General features: G+C 27.2%; 1 protein-coding gene across 10 annotated transcripts in view; it reads right to left on the bottom strand.

Moving 5' to 3' along the window:
- The window catches only part of LOC107447376 (coiled-coil domain-containing protein AGAP005037), a 679,334-nt gene that overhangs the window by 220,613 nt on the left and 434,295 nt on the right, over nt 1-24,426 (bottom strand). Inside the window, exon 1 of one of the 10 annotated variants that reach the window (XM_071184704.1) lies at nt 18,173-18,343. The exons of 8 other annotated variants lie outside the window; for them this stretch is intronic. The gene's annotated coding sequence lies outside the window, so the exon portion shown is untranslated. Of the gene's footprint in view, nt 1-18,172; nt 18,344-24,426 lie in introns of those variants that run through there. One more of the 10 variants, XM_071184701.1, reaches the window with a different exon arrangement.

Here is a 24,426-nt window from a genome sequence, read left to right as displayed (position 1 = left end):
ATTTGCAGAGACATCTATCAAGAATTAGAAAGAATAAATAAAGACCAAAAGGTGAAGAGAATAAAATAACGTTTCCTCTAATGATTCTACTCCGTCAAAAATAATAGATGCCGGAATAGATATAATCTGTCTACATTTTTGTTTCAAGAAAACTTGCGGAAAGGGGAGAAAAATTTTAAAGTTCTCATTTTCCTCCTTAAAAATCCATTGACAGCATTCTCGGATTCCCAAAGATTGTCCAAAAAGAAAACCTGGTCTTTTGTTATTTCACGTTCGGCTGAATTTCATTTCCGCTCCAAGCCGTTGAAATCTGACAATACAATTGGAGAAGACATAGTTAATGAGATGTCACCGAGGAAGATATTTGATCCCGGGTAGATATAAAAGGGAAGAAGGAGAGCGTCTCGAACTTCCTAAAAATTACTTTAAAGTATTTCAATTTTTTTTCATGAAGTTAAGTATTATAGGGTTGTTTCATAAATCAAAAAATTGAATATTAATTCTGAAAGTTGAATGGTTTGATGTTTATAAAAATTATAACCTTTTTATTAATATATTATAGCTTAAAATTTAAATGTAATAAGAAGTGACATCTGTGATGTAATAAGAAGTGACATAAGAATAAGAAGTTACATGAGAATAAGAAGTGACAAATGTAATACGAAATGACATAAATTAGCGATTTAGGAGCATGTTAACCTTTTGTCGCACAATTTTTAAAATGATATTTTCCTTTTTTTTATTTTTTTGTATTAATTTAAGTCAAAATAAGCAAAAAATATAGGTCTTAGTATTTAAATAATTTATGGTAATGAAATTTTGCACGAAACACCAATGTCTCTTTCTACGTTAAAGGTAAAATCTTAAATAAACGACTCACTTCCAAATAATAATTTTTCAAATCTGCACTTATTTACAATTATTTAGATATATCAGTTATTCTTCATTGGAATTTCTTTAATTTACAAAATAAATCTTGAATACTTTTTTTTTTTGGATTTTTTATTTTAAAACAAATATAATAGCAAAAGATATGTACATAAATTATAAATCCAATTATTGTAGCTACATATTTTGCTAAAGACAAAGAAAGAAATTTTTCTATTGTATTGATATACAGTTATTTCATCTTAAATAATATATAGTTATAGATATTATATATAATAGTTATTGTAGATTAAAATAACTAAAAACTGCATATTTTCATAAAAAAAACTGTTTATTCGAAAGCTCTTAGGAAGAAAACGAGAATTACTTAAAAGCTTAATAAGCCCCTTAATCTTATGGAACATATAAACATCAAATAACATACAAAAAAATATACTTCAAAAACACTGTTTATACAACGTATTTAATTCCTGATTCTTTATTTGTAATATATTCTGGTAGTTTTTAAATTGCAAGTCTGGCTGCTTTATATATCTGTATAAGAATAAAGCAAAGGAAAAAAAAAGTATTCTTATAAATAAGCAAGAGAGGATCATGATGTTCGAAAAGGATTAGGTTCTTTTTTCACTGACGTTTAAATTAAGCTTTTTAATACATATCTGCAAAGCATGTTTATTTTGAAAGTAGTTTAAATAATTTTCTTCTTCTTCAAAACTAAGCTAAGGGCTTTATAATACTTACATTTTTAAATTATCTATTAACTTTCAAATAAAGCTTTATCTCTTTAGTATAAGAAATTTCCATAGATGTAGTTTCGAAAATAATTAAACTGATTAATAAAAAGAGGTGATTTCTAATTATTTCAATATCGTTTAAAAAGTAACCATTTAAAGAAAACTAAAACTAAACTCAGTTGCGCGACAGCACATATAGGGCCAAGGCCTACTGTGCCCTCTGTCTAATGTAATTTATTACTAATTATGCTATAACATAACATAATTCGCAATAAATTATTGAAAATTACATAATTATTGCATATTATGTAGTATAAATTATTGCAAATTCTAAACAATTGTTTAAATGCAATTTGCTATCATGCTAAACTAAATAATATTTAGTTTAGCATAATAGTCAATATTTAGTGCATACAACATAAATATCAATAGCATTTCAGAATTACCTGGTGTTAAAGTTATTGTTCCCGCCTTTTGAGAAGGGATCTAAAAGCATCTACTTTTCAATAATTGATTCTCAATTAAGGCAAAATTGCGAGATAAAATAAAACCTGAGATTCAAAACTACTCGAAAACCATATGAAAATTATAGATAACATAGGTATGGAGGGAAATATGAAAACAGCGCCAGGAAACTGTGGAGATGAGATTATGAGGTCACAAATTTCATTGCAAAGAGGAAGGTTAAAAGTCGTCCAAACAAGTTAAACTCATAGTTTCACAATCTTGGTAATGCTCGGCATACTACGTTTAGTTTTAAATATACATACATGGTTATTTAAATTCATGATGTAGCATTTCTATTGAAATTCTATTTATGTTATCCATTTCTCCCGACATCAAGAAACATATTGCATATTATAATAACAAAATTGAATGCAAAATTTCCCTTTTAGAATATGGTAAATGTATAAAGCATATAGGAAAATATTGAATATTTATAAAAAAAATAATGATGGAAATAAAAAAAATATGAAACCATAGAAAACTTGGTTTTTGTAGGTTGTAGATGCTTTTCAAAATAAAATCTTTTTTTGCAATTTTCGATACGTCAATAAATGCATATTGAAAATGTAGCAATACGATTTCGAATAAAGTATTTCTAATATCATTTTAAAATTTCCGTCCTCAGAAATGGGATATCGATATCAATAGATATGAGTTTAGTAACATGTTGCAAAATATAAGTAGAAATTATTTATTATTTTAACTTGGTTCATACTTGAACATATTACTCTTTCAAAGATACTTATATAATATAGCAAATTTTCGATCGCATTTTATTGTAACTGAAAATTTAAATGGAAAACTTTGCGAAATAAATTGAATGTTTTTAATTAAAAAAAAATAAAGCATGGTCCGACGATTTCTGGCAAAATGTAGAACAAAAAGTTTTAGTAAGTTATGATCTGTTTTCTAAATGTCACCGAAAAAAGATTTAAAATTTAAATTGCATGAACAACTTTGCAATGTTTACGTTCAATACACTGTTAAAATTTTCATTCTAAAATTATGGTAAAATAACTGGCAGCTGTCTGTCCATCCTATTAACCGTAAAGTTTACGGTAAAGAACATTTTTTTCCTTTATGGTTTTGAAACCATTTACAAAAAGTATGGTTATAAAACGATGAATATAAAACTATACGGTTTTTAACCATTTACAACTAGTATTTTTCAAAAACGTAAAAAAATAAATAAATATCTAACTAGGCATAAGAGCTCGGTTTTTCGTAAGGTAATGGTAATTAGAGAGTGCCGGACACTGGAAATTCTCCATGTGGTGAAGGAAATTATATGAAAGAAATATTGTACTATGATATAACTATGATATGATAACTATGATATGTACGCCGTTGCATAGAACTAAGTAGCTTCATTAGGTGGTTGTAATTGGTGAGATAAAATTCTGGTTGTTTAACCGTATTAGGTGAACGCAGTCAATAAACAGTTTTTCTCAAACTTAACAGTTTGATTACCATTTTATTTATGGTAATCTGACTGTTTTGATTAAATGTGGTAAAATAATCATTCAATAAATTGTTATTTAACCATTTTTTCCGAGAATTTTCTAACAGTGTAGGAGGAAGAAGGATTTTGAGTATTATACATGGAATATTAACCTTTTGACGAAGATGGTATATATAACTTGTGTCCCTTTGATATATTTTTTTCTGACACAAAAAAATAATATTTTACATTAAAATAATATTTTGATATTTTTTATTTATAAAAAAGAATGTAATAGTTATTAAAAAAGAATCTGTCAGATTATCGGAATTATACTTGTACTAAAATATAAAATCCAAAGTAGCTTTAAAATTTTTTCAAGTAGCTTGAATTTTTTTATCATTCATATTCATTATCAATAATTAATATTGTAAATTTAAAAAAATTTCAATGATGAATAACTGTTTTTTTTCGATGTACATAACTTTAAATATTTACAAATTTGAATGTGAGCCGTGTTTAGAAGATTTTCCTTCTAACGCGGAAGAAAAACACCGGTGTTTCAAGCTGTATTTCAAAACCATATATTATTAAAATGGTAAAAATAAAATTTTTCACTTATTTTGAATTAATACAAAATAATGAAATAAGCATGAAAAACATGTTTAATAAAAGTTCTGCATCAAATGGTTAACAGCAATAGTAATCGTGCCAAATTTAGACTGTATTCCTTTTGAAATGAAGAGTTTTTTTCTAAATGTTCTTCTAAATCCCCATAACGAATTCTTTTTCGGATATTGAAGGAATATTTTGTAAGAAAAAGAATCAAAAACAATTTCCAAGCCATCAATATTGTTCTCTTCTTGAAGCCCTAAGATCGCTTTTAATACCTTTGATCTCTAATGGTTGTACAAGGTTTGCAAGCGCTAGTCTTTATGATTTTCATTCTTCATTCAATAAAGGAAATTTCATAAATCATCTTTTGTTATCTTTTCGAATTTTGGAGTCCTTTCAGTTTTAAATGAAATTTTTCTCCTAAAAGTAGCTTTTAAGTTAGTAGTATTAAAAATAAAAGGACAAATTTGAAACTTCTAAGTTGGTTTGTAAAAGACAGATACTAGCTCATTTCTGTCTAACTATTACGCTAATATCGATTACGTATTTCCAAATATTTTCTGTAGTTTGAATTTTTGATGATTAATTGTAGATATTTATAGCAAGTAATCTGAGTTGTGGAGCATTAAGTTTGCTTGAGTTTTAAAAACCGATATGACTCTTTAAATGATTTATATCCTGTACAAACTTTTATCAACCCTTTGAACCAGAATTTTTATTGAACACGTTTATCATACTTTTTCTTATTATTTTGAATTTATTTTCGACAAAATAGGTCAAAAATATTATTTTTAGCATTTTAATAATTGATGGTTATAAAATACAGCATGATACACTGGTGTCTTATACTGCATTCGGAGTAGAAACTTCCAATCAATAATATTTCTAACTTTCATCTATTTTGAGTAATTTTGATCTAAGAAAAACGATGAATCGACATTGAAATTTTAATTAAATTTCAAAGTCCCTAATTGATGACTTTTAAATATGAATGAAAAAAAATTTTCAACTATTTTTGGAAGATTTTAAATTTTAGTATAAATGTAATTATGATAATCTAGTTAATATTAGCTTATTTTTCATAATTAAAAAATAATAAAAAATGTTTTTATAATAACAAAAATAGATAAAAGGGACGTCGGTGTCTCATCTGCGTCAAAGGGTTAAAGTGCTAATGAAGAGTAATTTAGAAAAAGTTACAGTTATGGTTTATAATAAGACGATATCTTTTTAATTTTAAAACATATAGTACAATTTTTTTAAAGATTGACAAAAAGAAAATGTGCGATAATGAAATTCGTTATTACAAAACATGTTTAGTACAATAAAAATATGTTAAAATGATATTTCGGTGGCCATATTTGGAGAAAGTAATTTTCTTTAATTGTCTTAATAATTTAACTTTGTTTTATTGAGTTTAAAAAGTGAAAAAATGAAGTCTTTTTAAGTGAATTAAATAATAACTAATAATTTTATTTAGCGGCAAAATTTTAAAGCAGAAAACATTTTCGGCATCATGCGAATGAAGTAATAGAAAATAAATGTATTTTAAAAAAATCGGAAATATCGATAGGATTTTAAGTGACAAATTATTTTACAGAAATAGTTTGTGGGTTATGTATTGTAGTAAATTGACTTCAATATAAAAATTGATTAAAGTAGTGCAGTATTTCATAAATCAGGGGGAAAAAACCCGTCTGTATATACTATTGTTTCACCCCTTCTCTATTTTAACATAAACACATTATTAAAAGGTTTATATGAGTGTTAAAAGATTCAAATAAACCTATTTTTAAAATTTCTGATCCCATATCTAAAGGTGCTACATTTCTTTATTTACTCCCAAATTAAATTACAAATATAATTACTTTACTTCACCTACTGAAATCCATTTTAAGAAAAATATTCTAGGACAGAGATGACGAAACGATGGCACACGTGCCAGTAGGTAGCACGTGATAGGTATTTTGGTGGCACGCGAGATATGCACAGTAAATTGATTTTTATTCTTTCACATTGAATGTTGACAATATTTAAACAGTTCCTGCTTACAATCGAATATGATTAAAACTAGGGCTGGTAACAGGCACGGAGCTCAGTAGAGGTTTTAGTTTTCATGCTGGTTGGAAAGTACATCGAATTTTGATTACAAGATTCCAGCGTTGCATAAAGACTGTCCTCAACATTAAGCCATGCATTTTTGAGAATAACATGCTAGTTTCAAAACAGCCATGTGCTATTTGCAACAATTTTTTCAAGACCTATCTTTGACCTAATGATGCAAAAATATGTAGATAGCAGGATAATGATGCAAAACGTAATTATGAACAAAAGCAACAGTTCTAAAAAATTAAAAGCGTTTAAAAATGCTTAAAAAGTTACTGGTTTGCTGTGTTATCTGGAATCATAAACCTGTGCATAAATTGCAAGTTATTCATTTATTATAATAATTTTAATCTCGGTAGAAAAATTTAATCAAATTGGCAATTTTTTTAAAAATTTAAACATATTTCTAAAAATCAAAAGGTATTTGTCTGTTCTAAAACTAAATATTATACATAATTTAAAGAAATAGTTTTGCCTTAAATGTAAGGTACAATAACTATGGTTTTTTTAATATTTTGCTTGGTGAAAACGTTTCAGAAATACTATTGATAAAAGCGTATCAACGTATCAAGCAAAATATGGTGCGACAATAGATCAGTTCCTCAAAAGTGTGAAACCAAGTGACGATAACGCCATCTGCTGGCGGAAACATAATCCATTATAACATTTCTTGTTTCTGGACTCTTCTACGTGTCTCCAAGTGAATAACTCAAAAATTAAACCACACATTTTCTTTCGCACAAGGGCCCAGTAATGGTAAAATACTTTTATTGCATCAGCATTCTTCAGAAAGAATGTTATAGGGGTTAGAATTTTCGCACCATAAAAGTAATGCTGGTAGAAAAGAGTCAAGAAATAAAAAAGTTAAGAATGCTGCCACAAAGTTCGACAACAATGAACGAAGGAGAATGTTAAGTTGACACAATTGTTTCGTAAAACTCTTTATTGCCGAGCTTTCCTTGTCAATTCAAGTTTAAATCACGGCTTCCGGTTTTTACACCAGATTTGAGATCCTAAAAGACATCAATATCCTTAAGGTATGGATAAGTTTAGAAAATGATAGGGAAGTTAAAGCTCTTATATTTTCTTAAACGTTAAAATTTAGGAAACATTTAATACGTTTAAGTATTTCCCGATAAGGAACATGCTGAAATATTTTTTCGAAATTTTGCACAGTTTGCAAGTTTTGCTGTGTATCATAAATTGTAAACAATTTTTTGACTCATATACAACAATTTTCTACAGGTGAAAATAAAAATAGATATTTCCTGTAATACTGGCAAACTATAGTTTGCAATAATAAGATACTTGATTTATATATTCAATAACAAATATTTTACTCCAGTAAGTATTTTAAATTTAGCAAAAACTTCAGAAAAATATGATTAACTAGTGGGCTGAGCTCCCTGCTCGCTAACGCTCGTTAACCCCCGAAAATTGCTACACAGTCTTATATGGTTTGTTCGCTCGCTACTAATTTAGGTAAATTGCAAATGCACAAAATTCTAAGAATTCAAAACAATCATTCAAATCCATATAACAACTTTTTTTTTTAAAAAAAATTACATCTTTTTAGTAAATACTAAGTCATTAAAATAAATTTGAATTCAAATAAATGACATGTAATTCGGTAAACTTATTAGAAATGTGCGATAGTATAAAATCTTAAAGCGTAACAGCACGACTGAGACTCATTTTTCAATGAATAACTAATAACAATAATAAAACAAATAAATTCGTGATATAAATGAAAAATTGTCAATTAAATTCGTAATATATGAATTCGTGAAAAAAAAACGCTTTCAACAAAATACTAAAATAGAGATCTATCGAGAAAGACTACTCACTTCTGCCTAGTTTAATAGTATGACATTGCCGCAGCTGATAGGGTGAATTTCGGAAGAGATCACATTTGGTAAGAATGCTCTCTCTGGTTATTTCAGTTTCCGTTTTTAAAAGCGCTATATGTTGAGCCACCTCAACTAGATTTGGCACGTGACATTTTTAGCGGCAATCATTGGTCGATTTTCTAGCGTTGCCATTCGGGGAGTTGTAATGAGGCTTTTCTTATCGCCGTGTAAGAGAAATATATATGTAGATGTTTGTTAACGACATATTGTAGATGCACACGTATATCGAGCAGCTGTTTTGTTAATTATGGCGGTAATGACAGTTAACATAAGTAAGAAATGAAACAAGGCGTCTTTCCAAAGAAGTTGAATTTCGGTTATTATGGTTTACATAGAATTCAAGTACTTTAAACAAGAGCGGTTATAGTTACATTAAATAACATTAAGTAATATTAATTATTCTGAAATATTATTTATTATGAAATATTATATAATAAGTAATATCAAAATATTAATTATAATAACACTAAGATTAAAAAACAAGATTGTCATTATATTAGAATTGAAGAGAAGCTTAAAAAATTGAACGGTAGTTATTGAACAGTATTTTTTAGATTTTTTTCGTATACTTTGATTGAACTTGATTTTGATTATTTCAGAAGGAATGAATACCGGTCTTTAAGCGTTTGAATTGTGAATATTTCTCGGGGTAAGGTTATGAAACGAAGTTTGGAATGTTTAGTCATGAAGAAATAGAATACTCAGTATATGAATACAACATTTTATTCTCTAAAACGGCTCTGCAATTGAAAATAAAAGTTAACAAAATGAAACGAATAATAGAACACACCATTTTAGGGAGTAGAAGTGAAGAACAATATATAGTTAATAGCAAGAATATAGAACGCTCTTGCTATCAACTATATTTCTTCAACACTCATAAATCATAGACAATACGTCGAAAACTGTTTTGCACAATTCACATTGGCTAAGAATATCACATGACGCGATATATATCATAGCGCCGCTTTGCGGGTAAAACGTGCATTACAATTGTAAAGTGATTAAAAAATTAAATTTTATTTAAATAAAATAGAATTTCCAAACTATGTATCTTAAATGAAACAAGGTTACAAATTAGAGACTGTTTTTATCGTATAGTAAAATTGCATTACTTGATAGGAATCCTCTTTTTTCTCTCATTGTTAAAAATAAGTTACTGCCACCATCACAGCTGTTTCAGAAAATTTTCGCCGAGCGTGCTTTTCACTAACATAACTCAAAAACAATTTGATATGATAATATGAAAATTTGGGCATTTTTCGGAACATGTCTAGGCAGTAAAATTAGAATTTTTTGTAGCTATGTGCTCTTATGATGAAAAAGGTGTTGAACTCTTAGAAATTCAGAATTAGTTCAGAGTCACCCTGAAAAAAAAAGTTCTGTCAAAACTACCAGAATATGATAACATTAACTGTATTTTTGACAGTATGGAAACAACAAAAAGCACGGTATCTTTTTTGTTAAAGTTCTTTGGTAATGATTTTGGAAAAGTTAACAATAAAATATGGTTTTATAAAAAGTGGTAAAATTTGGTAATTTTATCATGTTACTTTAGAACATGGCATATAAATCATTTATTCGGTAACATTTACTTTATATTTTTGCATTTTTTACTAAAAGTGTTGTTACTAGAACTAAACTTCTGAAATCTAAAATCTCTTGTAAACCTTTACCATATGAACGGAATGAACGTAAATATTACCAAGAACATGGTTTAAAAATTGGCTTTATGAAGCAGAATTATTTATGTTATACTCTTATAAGAACTATGAATGATAATATTCATATAAAATAATATCAGGAGTTTCTTGATACTTTGTTCGCCTTTATGCGTTTCTTTTCCCCTCCTTGCTCATGTGACGTCGCAATATGTATGACATCATACTATCTTTTCTTCCTTCTTTTTTATTCATTCGAATAAAATTATTTTTTAGTTTGAATTTCTAAACAAATATATGTTCTATAACATTATTTTTCGATTTCAATTAAAAAATTTAAACGTACTTAGTATGAGGTAAAAATTAAAAGTGAAATGAAAAGATCTGTGTATAGTAGTTCCGGGGTTTGGCATGCAGTAGCGAGCAGGAAGCAGCGCCCCCTTGTAAAAATAAAATAAAATGAAAATAGGAAAAAAACTATTTATCGAATCATTTGATTCAAGAGTTTGCGTACTCATATTAAACCGTTGACGCAATGTTATAATTATATTTATTTAATTAATTAATTAAAATCTAATTAATTAAACTTTAAAATCAAAGTAATTTAAAATATATTTAAAAATAATTAAATTTTAAATCTTTTCTAAAACTGAACATTAAAATAAAGCAGTCCTAAATTTGAAAATACAGTTTTGAGAAAAATATTAATTTAAAAATGTCCACGCTAAAGTTCTTACTCTAGACATAAAACAAACATAATTTCAGAACTAGAATTTATCTAACTTATTTTATGTAGAGAAATAGTGACATTTCGTTTGAATGTCTACAAAAAAGCATAAAGATTAAAATTTGACTTCGCATTCTTTGTTTTCCTTTCTCTATTCATTTGACTTCGTCTGTGTCTCTTAAAACAGAAGAAATTTGAGGAAGAACTTATTAAGTCACATTTTAGTGATGAATGCATTTTGAATATTGCGAAATTAAATAGAACTTCAGAAATTTAAGAAACTTAAAAAAAAAAAATACTCTTCATCAGAAAAGACTTAATGCTTATATTTATTATGTTATTTTTTAAATAAAACAAGAGTATAAAAATTAGTGTCTAATAAATTATGTCCTTCAATTAAAAATATACCGTATCATGCAATAAACAATGTTCTTAAATATGAAATATTTAATTTTTTCAAAATCGGATTTCACATGTTATTTCAACATATTTTTTTAAAAAAAAATTAAGGGTTCTTAAACTTAAATTGGTGCTCATTTTGCATTTAACAACAAAACATCAATGAAAAAGAACTAACTTAATTTGTTTTACTTAAATCTTTACTCAAAATAAACAACATAATTTGTTTCTTGTGTAACCATTCGTAGATGTTAGATTTTGTATATCTCAGCCTTTAAAAGTGTAGGATATTTCCAAGTATAAATTAAGTAAAAAAAGCATGGTCAAAACTACAAGAAAATAGTAAAATAACTGTTTCTGTCTCTATGGAAGCACCAATTATAATTTTTTTCAGCTACGTGCTCTTATGATAAAAAAGCTGTTGAACTCTATAGAAATTCAGAATTAGCTTATCCTCAAAAAAATGTTCGGTCAAAACTATCAGAACGTGATAAAATTTACTGTATTTCTGGCTCGATGAAAGCACCAAAAAGCACAGTATCTCTTACCGAAGCCCTTTGGTAATGATTTTGGTAAAATTAACAAAATAAGGTTTCATAATATGTGTACAAATTTGGTAAACGTGGTAAAATTTGGTAATTTTATCTTACCTTAAAGCATGGCATAAAAAACATTTACTCGGTTAAATTTACTTTTTCAAATTTGTATTTTTTTATTATCTGTGGGGAAATAAGAACTATAATTTTAAAAACTAGAATTTTCGGTACCATATGAATAAATCCATATTAATTGAAAGACTACAAAATAAATGTTTTAAATACCATATATTTTGACTTTATTAACCAGAAATTTTTTCTTCAGATATGTCATTAAAGTACATTGCGGCAATTCCACCAGAAAGTTTTTCTCGATGTACAGCGCGTAAAACAAAAAACGGCTCACCCTGAAAAACTTTTGATCTAATGATCGGATTTTCACGTTCTAGGATTCAGTTTTAATCTAAGTTTGAAGAGGTGACTTCAAATACGTTAATTAATTAGCGTTATTAATTATACGTTAATTACTAAAAATATAATCATGGTTTATGAAATTGAAATTACACAATTTGAATCATTCATTAGGAAATTGTTTTCCTTTCATTTGGTAACGTTTTACCAAAAACTCTGTAATTATAGTCCTATGAAATTATAGTTATAGACTCCAAAATTATAGTCCTATGAAATTATAGTTATAGATCCCAAAATTATAGTTCTTTTCACCATATATATTCACTAAAAAATACAAAATTGAAATGTAAATTTAACCGAATAAATGGTTTTTATGGCATGTTCTAAGATATCATAATAAAATTTACCCTACTTTATGACATTTTATCAAATTTTATTAGAAAATTAAATTGTAAATTTTACCATAATAATTACCAAAGCGTTTCGGATAAAGTTACCGAGCTTTTTTTAAGTGCTACCATAGAACAGAAAACACGGCAATTTTACCATTTTAAAGTACTTTTGACCATACTTTTTTTCAATGTTACGCAATATCATGTTCATGCAAAATCTTGTGACTGAAGCAATTGTTATAGAAGATTCTGTTCTCTCTTAACGTATTTTATGACCAACTCCTTTGCATTTTCAATATTTTTTTACGAGCAAACAATTAGTCAATGTGAGATATTGTCTCCACAAGACAAAATCATGTTAGTCATATTTTCGTCCCTGAAGATTTTGTTCAATAAAATTTTGTTCAATTTAATGTACTTTGTTCAATTCAATGTACACCTTTTTTCATATACATTTTTCTGAATGCTCTTTACGAACAAATGGCGATAAATCACTTAATATTTTTTTACGTCTCACAAGTTATTTTTGCATAAAAATTATATCCATGAAAATTCTCGTCACCTAAGCATTTTTATTTCAATATTCTATTCTATATTCGTGTATTTCTTACCCTTTTTCATAATTCATTTTTTTAATACCTTCTAATCAAACTATTCTGCTGTTTTTAAATTCTTTTTTATTTATCAAAGGCTAAAGTGACAAAATTATGAAATTGGTTTGAAATTTTTTTCAAAAAAACTAAATGACACTAACCTAGAACTCGTGCCAAACTTCATAGAAAAAAAGAATTTCGCTAAGATTTTTTTTTAATGATCTGAAATGATTTACACTTTTAACTTAAGTCTCGGTAATGCCGAAAGCGCATTTATTCAACAATGCACCCAATCCTTCCAACAATGACTGCTTAACGACTGTTGCGCAACAGAGAGAACAGTAACAGCTCATTCATTTCTTAGTATGTTTCCAATTTGAATGTATGGGTGTCATCCCTATAGTTGAACAATACTCACTGTGCTTGGACGAGAGCCCAAGTTCATCAGTTTAGTGAGAATTTAAGTGCAGAAACACAACTGGCATTGACAATAATAGTATCAGGAAGCCAATGGGTTAGTTGTTTACATAAGTCGGAATTGGATGCAGAACAGTAACAGTAGTTTTGCGAAATTGTAGTCAGATAGATTAAAACCGACTTGTATTGTGTTTATCATAGAAGTTGGTGGAATAAAGTTTAGAATAATTTTCATCAAGGTTCATTATGGGCTTTCGTTTTATGGACCAACAGAACAGCATTTAAGTGTAAATAGATAATGGTCTAAGTGAAATTAAAAAAAAAAATATTTAGGTTTCTCAGAATAGGTACAAAATTGGGAATCGAAAATGTATATTTCGTTTTATCTTACGAAAGGTAAAAATAAATTTTTTTTGAGATTTTAATTTCTTTAAAACAATAACTGTAAAACAAATTTTAGTGAACAAATTCAAAAAAGCAAAGTGATATAAAAGAAACTATGAAATGTAACATAAGTTTCACGGAATCTACATAAGAACCTTAAAATAACCAAGAATTAACAAATCAATATAATAACAAATCTTAAATAACCAAGAATTAACCAAGAATTTTAAAGATTTAGTTTAAAATTGAAACGTAATAGTTAATGAAAAGTAAAGTTTTCTCACAAATTCCGGGAGATAAAAATGTTACATTTTATTCCATTTTTTTACTTCGAATTTACTTATGAATTCAAATATTATTAAATAATAATTTATTTATGAATGTAATATAAATATATATTCAATTATTTTTAATGTTTTTTTATATGGTTTCCGTCAATGCAAGAAAAAGAAAATTTTAAGCTTTTTCAGAAAGACATTAAAGTTCAAGTTAGAAAAGTTTACACGTTTTGGTTATACCTGTGAATACTGTGAGAATTTTAATGGAGGGTTAAAAAAGAAATATGAATGCGTTACTATCTTTGAAAGAAAATGTTATTGCATTAACTATTACTTCGTTCATTAAAAATTATATTAAACTACAGATAACTTAAGTCTCATTATAATTTTCTCCTGAATTTAATTAAAATATAAATCATTTTAAGCATTTTTGAAGTATTAAAATGCTTCCAGTGTTGATTATTACAAGAAAAATTATAAATATCAAGAAAACGATTATGAGAATTTTAAATTAGACATGACTGAGAGAGCTATCACGGTAGATCATACCAATTAATTATATATTTTAAATGAACGAGAGATAATATCTGAAGAGTAATGAATTTGTGCGAAATCATTTTGTCAAAGTAAACTTAAAATGCATTAGAATTCTTTTTGTTTAATTGGATTGAATTAAGTTTGTAACTGATTATAAAGATACCATTTTAAATAAAATAGAAACGATTGACTAAATAAAGAAATATTTTTTAATTTGGGAACCGGGATCGAATCCCAGCGATGGCTGGTTGATACGAATGCACTCGGCTCGCACCGACCACAGTGCAGACGTAATAAATCTTCAGTGATAGCCGGGTCATGGGTTATAGTCCACTTACCGTCAGGCTAACAGTGGGGGGATTTCGTGGTTTTCCTCTCCATGTAACGCAAATGCAGGTTAGTACCCCCAAAAAGTCCTCCACAAAGGCAAATTTCTCATAATACTTAATCCTGGAGTTACCTTGTCTTCTTAATTGGGTTCAAAATTACAAAGCTACCGCGTTGAACATTAGTAGTCGTAAGATCAAAATATTGGGTTGGTTGTTCAACGACGATTATAAAATAAAATATAACACCAGCGGGAGCCGCGGTGGCTGAGGGAATAGAGCGTATGTATCCCAATGAGGTGAACCAGGTTCGAATCACAGCGGTGTCTGGTTGATACGAATTCTGCTCCCGGCTCACAAAGATCACTTTGTTGACGATTTAAAATATCCTCAGTTGTTTGCAGATCATGGGTCAGAATCCCCTTGCCATCGGGATAACCGAGGAAGGTTTCAAAGTTTTCATCATCATGTAACGCAAATGTGAGTCGGCAACGACTTAAAAACAGTTTTTTCAACAGAAAGTAAGGGGAAAACTAGGGTTTCCCATAGGGATTTTTTCCATAATTAGTCAAACTTAAATTTTGTTAAACGTACAGAACACCAATACTATATGCACAAGTAATGATATTCGAAATATGTACGCTGGCCTAATGGGCAAATATTTTTTTCTTTTTAAAATTAAACAGTAAGTTTGGTTATTCGAATAATGATTTCTTTTTAAATTGGATTAAAAATATTCTTTTCATGCTTAAAAAACTTGAAATTAATTTGACTACACGGCGAAAAATATTCTGGTAAAATAAATGTACTGTATGGTACTGATATTTTGGGTCAAATAAAAAACAAACATAATTCTGGCAAATAAAATCAAAATATATGCTTATTAAGCTATTCATTTGGTAATTTTTAAGCTCATACGATTACGGTTTACCGAAAATTCTGATTTTCAAAATTACAGTTCTCATTACCACACATTAAGTAAAAAAAAAAAAAAAAAAAAAAAAAAAAAAAAAAAAAAAAAAAAAAAAACTAAAAGTAAATTTAACCAAATAAATGGCTTTTATGCAATGCTCTCAAGTATCATGATAAAATTTCCAAATTTTGCCACATTTACCATGCTTTATCCTCTATTATAAAACCGTATTTATTTTTAATTTTACCAAAATAATGACCAAAGCGCTTAGGTAAAAATTACAGCATTTTTTGGTTTTTCCTTAGAGCAAAACACTCGGTAAGTTTTACCATTTGCTGATAGTTTTGACCATATTTTTTCTCAATGTGTACAATCTCATAACTCTTAACTAATAATGCAAAATAACTTTTCTATAAAAAAAAGTATTAAATCATTGTTATTCATTTTAAAATTTAATCGCTAATCATTCCATATTTCTCCAAAAGAGTACGATACATACATTTAATACAATAGTTTAATTTTTATTTGACTACTTTATATTTTAAAATCAAGTTTTTGACTTAAAACAATAAGGCAACATTTTCTTCAAAAATGTAATAACTCTTTTTAGCATTTTCCAGCTACAGAATTGAAGAAATCCACCCTAAAGCGAAGAATTAAACAAATCGTTGTCCAATAAAAAAATCTAAAACAAAATGCTGGCTAAATATAAAGCTTAAAGATTAAGAACCAGAAACTTAAAAACCGAGTTATAAAAGTAGAATTAGTTTTCCAATGAAGCAGAAGTTAAAAAATGTATCACGAAAAAGGTAATCAAATAGCGATTTGTTTCAGTCATTTATTTGGAGTACTTAACGTTCTTTAGCGAGGAAATCCAAATTATTATTAGAATCTTTGCTTAAGTAACATATAATTATCATCATCATAATCATTTAAAACTATGAGTAATTATCATTACCCCCTCTCATTCATGTTATGAGTAATCATCATTATCACTGTAATTTTAATGAAAAAATAACAGATACAGCATTCATAATTTTTCATGCATTTTGCACAGATTTAAATAATGATTACATACAAATACATACATTCTATTTGGTATTAGTAAATTTAAATATTTGGCAAAAAAGCAAAAAATAAAAACATATAGTGCGGACAGAGCAAATTTTTTGATCATTTTAAAAAAAAAGTCCATGGCTGTTCCATTAAGAAATAACAACAAAAAGAGTCGTATACGCACATTCTATGATATTTAAAAAAAAAAAAATTTTTTTTGAAAATTAAAGAAAAATTAAAAATAGATGTTTTCAATTTTAGATATAACTTAAAATATTGTACTCCAATTTAAGAATTATTATTTTAACTATTAGTTGATATCACGCTTGAAACATTTCGAAAGTTTAAACTGAAAAGTTCATTTATTTGCTATTATTTTAAGAAAACGCACATATAAAAGTCCAACTTTTTAGAGTTTCCTATAGTAAAATTAAAATGATACATTTTGCATTGAAACAATAAAAATCATTTGATTGGTTAAATTTATTTTTTAGTTTTGTATTTTTTCTAAATGCGTGGTAATAACAAGCTATCATTTTGAAGAGCAGAATTTCCGATAAACCGTTACTATACGAACAGAAAAATTACAAAATAAAATGTTTAAATATCGTTTATTTTGATTTTATTTACCTTACTAGAAATATCACTACTATACAGTTCGGTAATTTTACCCGAAATTGTTTATCCGTATATTATTTAAATGGGATATTGAAAACATAAAACACAAATTATTCCTTAATTCGTAATTCTGAAATTATTAAATAAAAGCTTTATTAATTAGTTTTTGGCATTATGGTATAAAAAATCATCGGATCTGCAGAATGTTTATTTTTCGACAAACACTTCTTACACTGCAAAAAATTTCGAATGAAATCAAAGTAAAAAGTACTGACACTCAGGGTGACGGTACTTTTTACCGTAAAATCCATTTTTATCGGAACAAGCTACGAACGAAAAATCTTGAATACAGTAATTTTTACAGTTACAATACCATATCACTCTACTTAAATACAATTGACTGTGTAAATTACGGTATAATATTTTACAGTAAAAATGGATGAACCTAAAATTCCAGTTTCTTATACCGTAATTTGGTTCGGAGTTTTGTTTTGAAGTGTAACACAAATTTAAATATTATCTTTACAAATTATTTATTTACGGAAATAATGGAAAACAATCCCAAATCAATATTTTCTCATTAAAAGTATTAGTTAAATTATATAACTTTTCAAACTAATTGATATTTAAATTATAATATATTAATTACATGTACGTATTCAATCAAGATTTGGTAATTAGCTCGGAACTATGAAAGAAGCTAACAAATGATAATGTGCTTACCATTAGAGCTACATAGCAAACATAGTTTACTCCTTTTGGCTCATTGTTGAAAAGTAATCACTGATATGTAAACTTTAGTAATTAGTTTTTGGCATCGATAGTTGAAAGTAGATGAATCAAAACTGCGGTACATTTATCCTTCAAAACCAACATCACGACACACCGCACGCAGGAGCAAAATGCAGGTGCGGTTATAGCTAAGGCATGGGGAGGCATCTAATAATAGATGATAAGAGTTTTAGTTGAATGTTTGGTTATTCCATTCATTCATCTTTTGGCACGAATTAAAGCGTAAAAAAAGAAGTAAATGTGAAAGATGACGAGTTTAGATGTTTCTTTGTCAGCAAACGACGAGTTTAAGCAAGCGAAGCTGAGGGGAGAAATATTGTTTTAAAAGGCAGTCGTTTTCGAAAACCGATTTGTTTCAGTTAATTCATTGAAAGTTCAATGTATATATTATGTGTCGAGTATGAAATTGTTTTTGTAAACAAAAACGAAAAAAAAAAAAAAAACAGCTGTTGTTTTGGCGCTGCGATACATAAAGATAATGAAGTTGTGAAAGGTGGTCACACGGAAGTGTGGAGAAATCTTACAAATGTTTACTAGTTGCATTTTCCATTTGAAACAGGTATTTTAGAAATTGTTTCGATTACTATCACTGTTCTTAGTTCAATTTTTATGAATAGTAGGACGCTTATGACTAAATTTGAAATTTCTAGAATTAAATGGTTTATACGAATAAATATGAAAATCTCTATATAGAATAACAATCAAAACTACCAAATACTAACTCATCTAGAAATCGAAGAACAATTATAAAATCTATGTACACTTTTAAATATGGAAGAATATTTATGAACAAATATTAATGCTTCAAGAAATGGAACAATAGCTTTTGAACAAATACAAATATTATAGAAATAAAAAGCTACTTATTTTCAACAGAATCTGTATTAAGGCAATAAAATGCTAAAATATTATAATATGAGAAGAAAAAGAACATTTATGAACGAATACAAAAGATGTAGAAATAAATAGGTACTTATTCTTAATGGAACCTTTATTAACACTTAAATATTAGAAGGAAAAGAATATTTATGAACAAATATTAATGCTTCCAGAAATAGAAGAACAGCTTTTGAACAAATACAGAAGTTATAGAAATAAAAAGCTACTTATTATTCTTAACAGAACCTGTATTAAGGCTTAAATATTATAATATCAGAAGAAAAAGAACATTTATGAACAAATACAAAATCTGTAGACATAAAAAGCTACTCATCTAAATGGAATCTTTATTAAAACTTAAATATTTTAATACCAGAAAAAAGAAGAAATTGCGATACATCTTTCAATATCTAAAAATAAAACTGTCTGAGAATTTTTAGTTCAGCATTACAAGGATAAAAAATATTTATTATACTAATGAAATTCTTTTATAATTTCATAAAGTATAGTTATAAAATTAATGAGTGAATGATTCCACATTCATTTCTGCTAAACATGCATATTTATGTTCTGCCTTCTGGCTCCTTTTTAGAGCTCTTAAAAATCTAACATATTAAAAGTAATAAATTGCTTAAAGCCGCAAACTAAATGAAAACAAGTTCAATTTCAAGATTTAAGTTGCGATGAGTTTCATTTTGAAAAGAGAAGTTATCAACTGAACAATGATACGCAGTTTAGAGCACAAATGACCCTTGGTCAAATGGAGTGATTAGAAAGGGTTTGCGACGGGCACTTTGCCAAAGCAGCCAATGAAAAGATAAAATATCCGTTGTCGCAATTACCCGTAGATTTCATTACGACAAGGAAAAAAAAAAGCACTTGTATTAGAGTTTTATTTCTACGATGGTAAATTGACAAAGATAATAAATTATCTGATAGAATAAATTTCTAAAACAGCTGAAATTGAGAATACATAAAAATATGTCGGGTTATTAAAGAGGAGTTATGTTGTTTTACATCTACAATATTTTATCAAAGGAAAAAAAAATATTAGAGGAATTTGGTTTATTGCTTTTTATTATTTCAAACAAAAATAAAAATTAGTTTTGAGAACGTAATTAATATGTGCCAATGCATTTACTGATTTAGCTGTAACCAATTTTCATACATACAGAGTATGATAGTCGAAGAACTATTTTTTTGCAACAATGGAAATGATTTGAACACTGCAAGAAATTTCTCGGAAAAAATAATTTAAAAATTTATTTTATTATTATTTTACTATATTTAAACAAAACAGTCAAACAACCATAAATAATATGGTATTCAAACTGTTTGCAATGAAAAAACCGTTTATTAACTGCTTTAATTTAATATGGTTTAACAACCAGAATTTTATCGCACCAACTAGGCCCACTAAATAAAGCCACTTAGTTCCTAGCAGCTATTATATATCATATATAGCCGGTACATATTATAGCAATGAAGTCTAATCTGTCAATTTTATGACCAACAAAACAGGGGTTCGATTCCCAGCGCTGATACTACTATATTTCCTCTATTCTCTTCAACAAATGGAAAGTTTCTAGTGTCCTGCACTTCCCAATTAGTAAATCCGGGCTATTAAAATACGATACTGTCATTCATGCATAGATTGCAGCTCCATAAAGCTGCTTAATACAAAAAAAGTCTAGTATTTTCTATCTCTTACAGTAGGTGAAAAAATCAGATAAAATAATCAAACTACATTACACGATTCATTTGATAAAATGTAACCTAACTCCAATGATCATTGCTTTACGAAAAGCCGATGTACAGTTAAAATTCTTTTTTTACGGTTCTGAAACTGTGCTTGCTATAAAAGTTTAAAAATTCGTATAATTTTGTATTCGTAGTTTCTTTAAACCTTTTTTAATAACAGGGTACGATTGTAACAGAGCAAACATTTCGAGTGTAGGGTTCTAGATTTGGTTCCTAGGTGGCGCACAGGGTGTATTTAATAAATCTACATGTACACCCCTGCTGGCAATCATTTTTATGTGCTTTTGAAAGAGTTACATCACAAAAGATATTTTCACGCTACGTAAGTACTTTTTTTGGCATTAGAATATTATATTGTAACAAAGTAATTTTGTTTAAACGAATAAAAATTATTAACCGAATGTGGACAAATTAATTAACATTTCAAAAAAAAAGATTAGTTTTGTTAATTAACTAGCATTGCTTTTAACAAATGAAGCTGAAATCGCCTTGGGGACGATTGTAACAATAAGTAAAGGGACGATTGTAACAGCTGAAAATAAAATTCATTATTTCAATTGCAATTGTTTAACCCCTTAGGTACCATTTCTTATGTTTACAAACAACTACTTAACTCTTTGAGAACCACCAATTGTTTCCTATATCATTTATATTATGTTGCACGTGCATTATTTTATTTGTCACTCTTCACAGCATAAATTAAAATTTTTAAAAGTTAAAAGTTTAACCCTTTAGGTCTCTACTCATTATTATTTTTACTCCTAAAATATCACTACTATCTCGATCATTAAAAAAATATATCACAACTATGATAATATGTATAATTAACTATGTTTTAGTTGAATTTATGAACTGTTACAATTGACCCCGTAAGTGGAGACAATTGTAACAAGTGCACGACTGTCAAAAATTGTTAATAACTAATATAATAACATTTAAAATAAGGTATTGATTTTTTTTCTAGTAGAGGATAGTCTACTTTACTCGTCTGTCAATTAATACTAATAATATATTGGATTTTTTGTCAGTTAAAAATAGTTAAGTAAAAAATGTTACAATTGACCCCACTCTCCCCTACTAGTTGTGAACGGTTTCGAAACCGTAAAGGTAAAAAAAATTATCTTTACCGCATATGTTACGTTTAATTGGATGGACAGACAGCTGTCGGTTATTTTATCGTAATTTTATGATAAAAATTGCAACAGTGCAGTACTTTCAGTAAAAACACCAAAGCGCAAAAATGATATATTTAATAACGGTGAATGGTCGGATTTAAAGTATTTATTTTTTCGAAACTATTACACTTATTACAAAAGTGATACATCAAATTAAAAATAAAACAAGAGATATTCGTTGTATATAAAGTAAAAAGCTGTAAATTTATTTGAGCACGGCATACAAGAATATTATATACAAAATTTAGGTATAAAAAAGCACTTTAAAGCTCTTCTTTTTACTTTGATTACATTATTAATGACGCAATTTTTCAAATTATTTTGCAATTAATGGATTATTTTTTTCCCTGAAATGTTCGACGATACGACCGGTTCTTCTATATTGCTGGGTTTTTTTCTGAAAAAGAGAAAAAAATACTAAAATTTAACACATTCTAAACCTTTTAAGCGAAGCAATTATTCCTGAAAAATGTGGTTTTTTGATAAAGTGGTATAAATACTAAATTAAAACATTAGGAGTTGCACCAATTTTATTCAAAAATTATACTGAGGAGGAACAGAATGAAAGAAAGTCACATATTTTGAGTTTTTAATTTAAAATAGTCTCGCTCATTTTTAATACTGATTACTCTATTAATGACGCACAGATTTCAATTAACTTAGGCACGAATTTAAATATAGGAATGCATTTACCGATCAGTGAGGTATAAATTTTAAAAAAAAGGAGAGAGGTTTTAAAACTATACCATTCATTTTAATTGTTTTCAGAGAAGAATTTTGGCAAGAAAAAAATTATTGAAAAACATACACGTCCGCAAAATTAATTTAAATTAACCATCATCAAATACACCATTATTTTTATAAAATGCCCAAGGAAAGAATAGGAATTCGTTAATGTCTGTAAATATATACTGTTAGAGTAATTGCAGCTATTTTAAAAAATAAAAAAATGTAAATAACATATTTAGAGTCATATTAAATTTAAAAATACGCTGATTAAAGGAATATAATCTTTTTAAAAGTAACATCAAGTAACATTCTTCAATACATTACAAGTTTTTGGAGCATAAAAGTTCAAAGAAAATACACCATTTGCAAGTGATATTTAATTAAAACATAAAAATTAATGGAATAATTTCTTGATCACGAGAATTTAATGCAAATAATATTAAAAATATATAAGTTTATACTAACTCTAGAACACATTCTAAAGAGATATTTAAATAATATGAGAAAAAACTAAGAAAAAATACATCTTAGTTCATTTGGATGTGTAAAATAAAAATATTTGAAAGTATAATTAAATTAGGACATAAAAGCCATATATCGTAAGGCGGAAAGCAGTTGCAGTAAAAGAAAGTATATCGTACTCAAAAATCGATCACATTTTCATTTTTAAAAATAAATAACTAATGAATAAAATTTCTAATTATTAAAATTACTAATACTATTGAATAAGTTTTATTTAGAAATAAATTTGATTAAAATACTAAATATGTTATACTTTTCTTGGGCATTAGAATTTAATGTAAATTTCAATATGATTTTAAAGTAAAAACAAACATTTAGGTTTTGGCTAACGTTAAAGTACAGAAATGAATGTATTGTAAAAAGTGATATTAAAATAAAATTCAAAATAACCTCACAGTTTTTAACAGTGCTCAAAACTAAGGAACACAATATTTTTAAAATAATTAATAATTTAACTATGAATTTATTTAATGCTTTAATTAAATTTAATTTTCTTCACAGTTTCACAGTTTTTTAACAGTACTCAAAACTAAGGAACACAATATTTTTAAAATAATTAATAATTTAATTATCAATTTATTTAACGCTTTAATTAAGTTTAATTAATAAAATAATTTAATTAATAAAATAGTTGAAGAATAAATTGAAATTAACAAACTAAGAACTATTAAAAAAAAGTGTACATAAGATCCTTAAGAAACGTATAAAATATGAAAATTTTGCATATTTTTCAAATTAATATTTCACACCTTTTGGCGATTTATATCCATTTCACTACGGACATCGTACAAACAAGACGCTCTTTAAAATTAAACTTAAAGAACACGACAAGTCAGTTATCCAGAATACAAGTAATCATCAAGTGAAGCACATAGTTGGAATCTTGGGCATGATTTCACTTTCGACAATACCAATATTATTTTAACCCACTCACATCAGCTCCTCTTGATGCCTTGAAATTTTGCTATTTTAATATAAAGGTTGATTTCTATCTTAACAACATTAATTCCTCGCCACCTCTCCATAGCGCGTAGAAATGCATTTTACCCTGATTTGCCTTTCTCGGCTACTGTGTTTTTTTCTTGTTCTATTTTTATCTTTTTATCTTTCTAGGCCTCT

The sequence above is a fragment of the Parasteatoda tepidariorum genome, chromosome 8 (genome assembly GCF_043381705.1).
Source record: "Parasteatoda tepidariorum isolate YZ-2023 chromosome 8, CAS_Ptep_4.0, whole genome shotgun sequence".
Lineage (NCBI taxonomy): Eukaryota > Metazoa > Arthropoda > Arachnida > Araneae > Theridiidae > Parasteatoda > Parasteatoda tepidariorum.
Note: the sequence above shows the minus strand (reverse complement) of the source record. Positions and strands in the feature narration are given on the sequence as shown.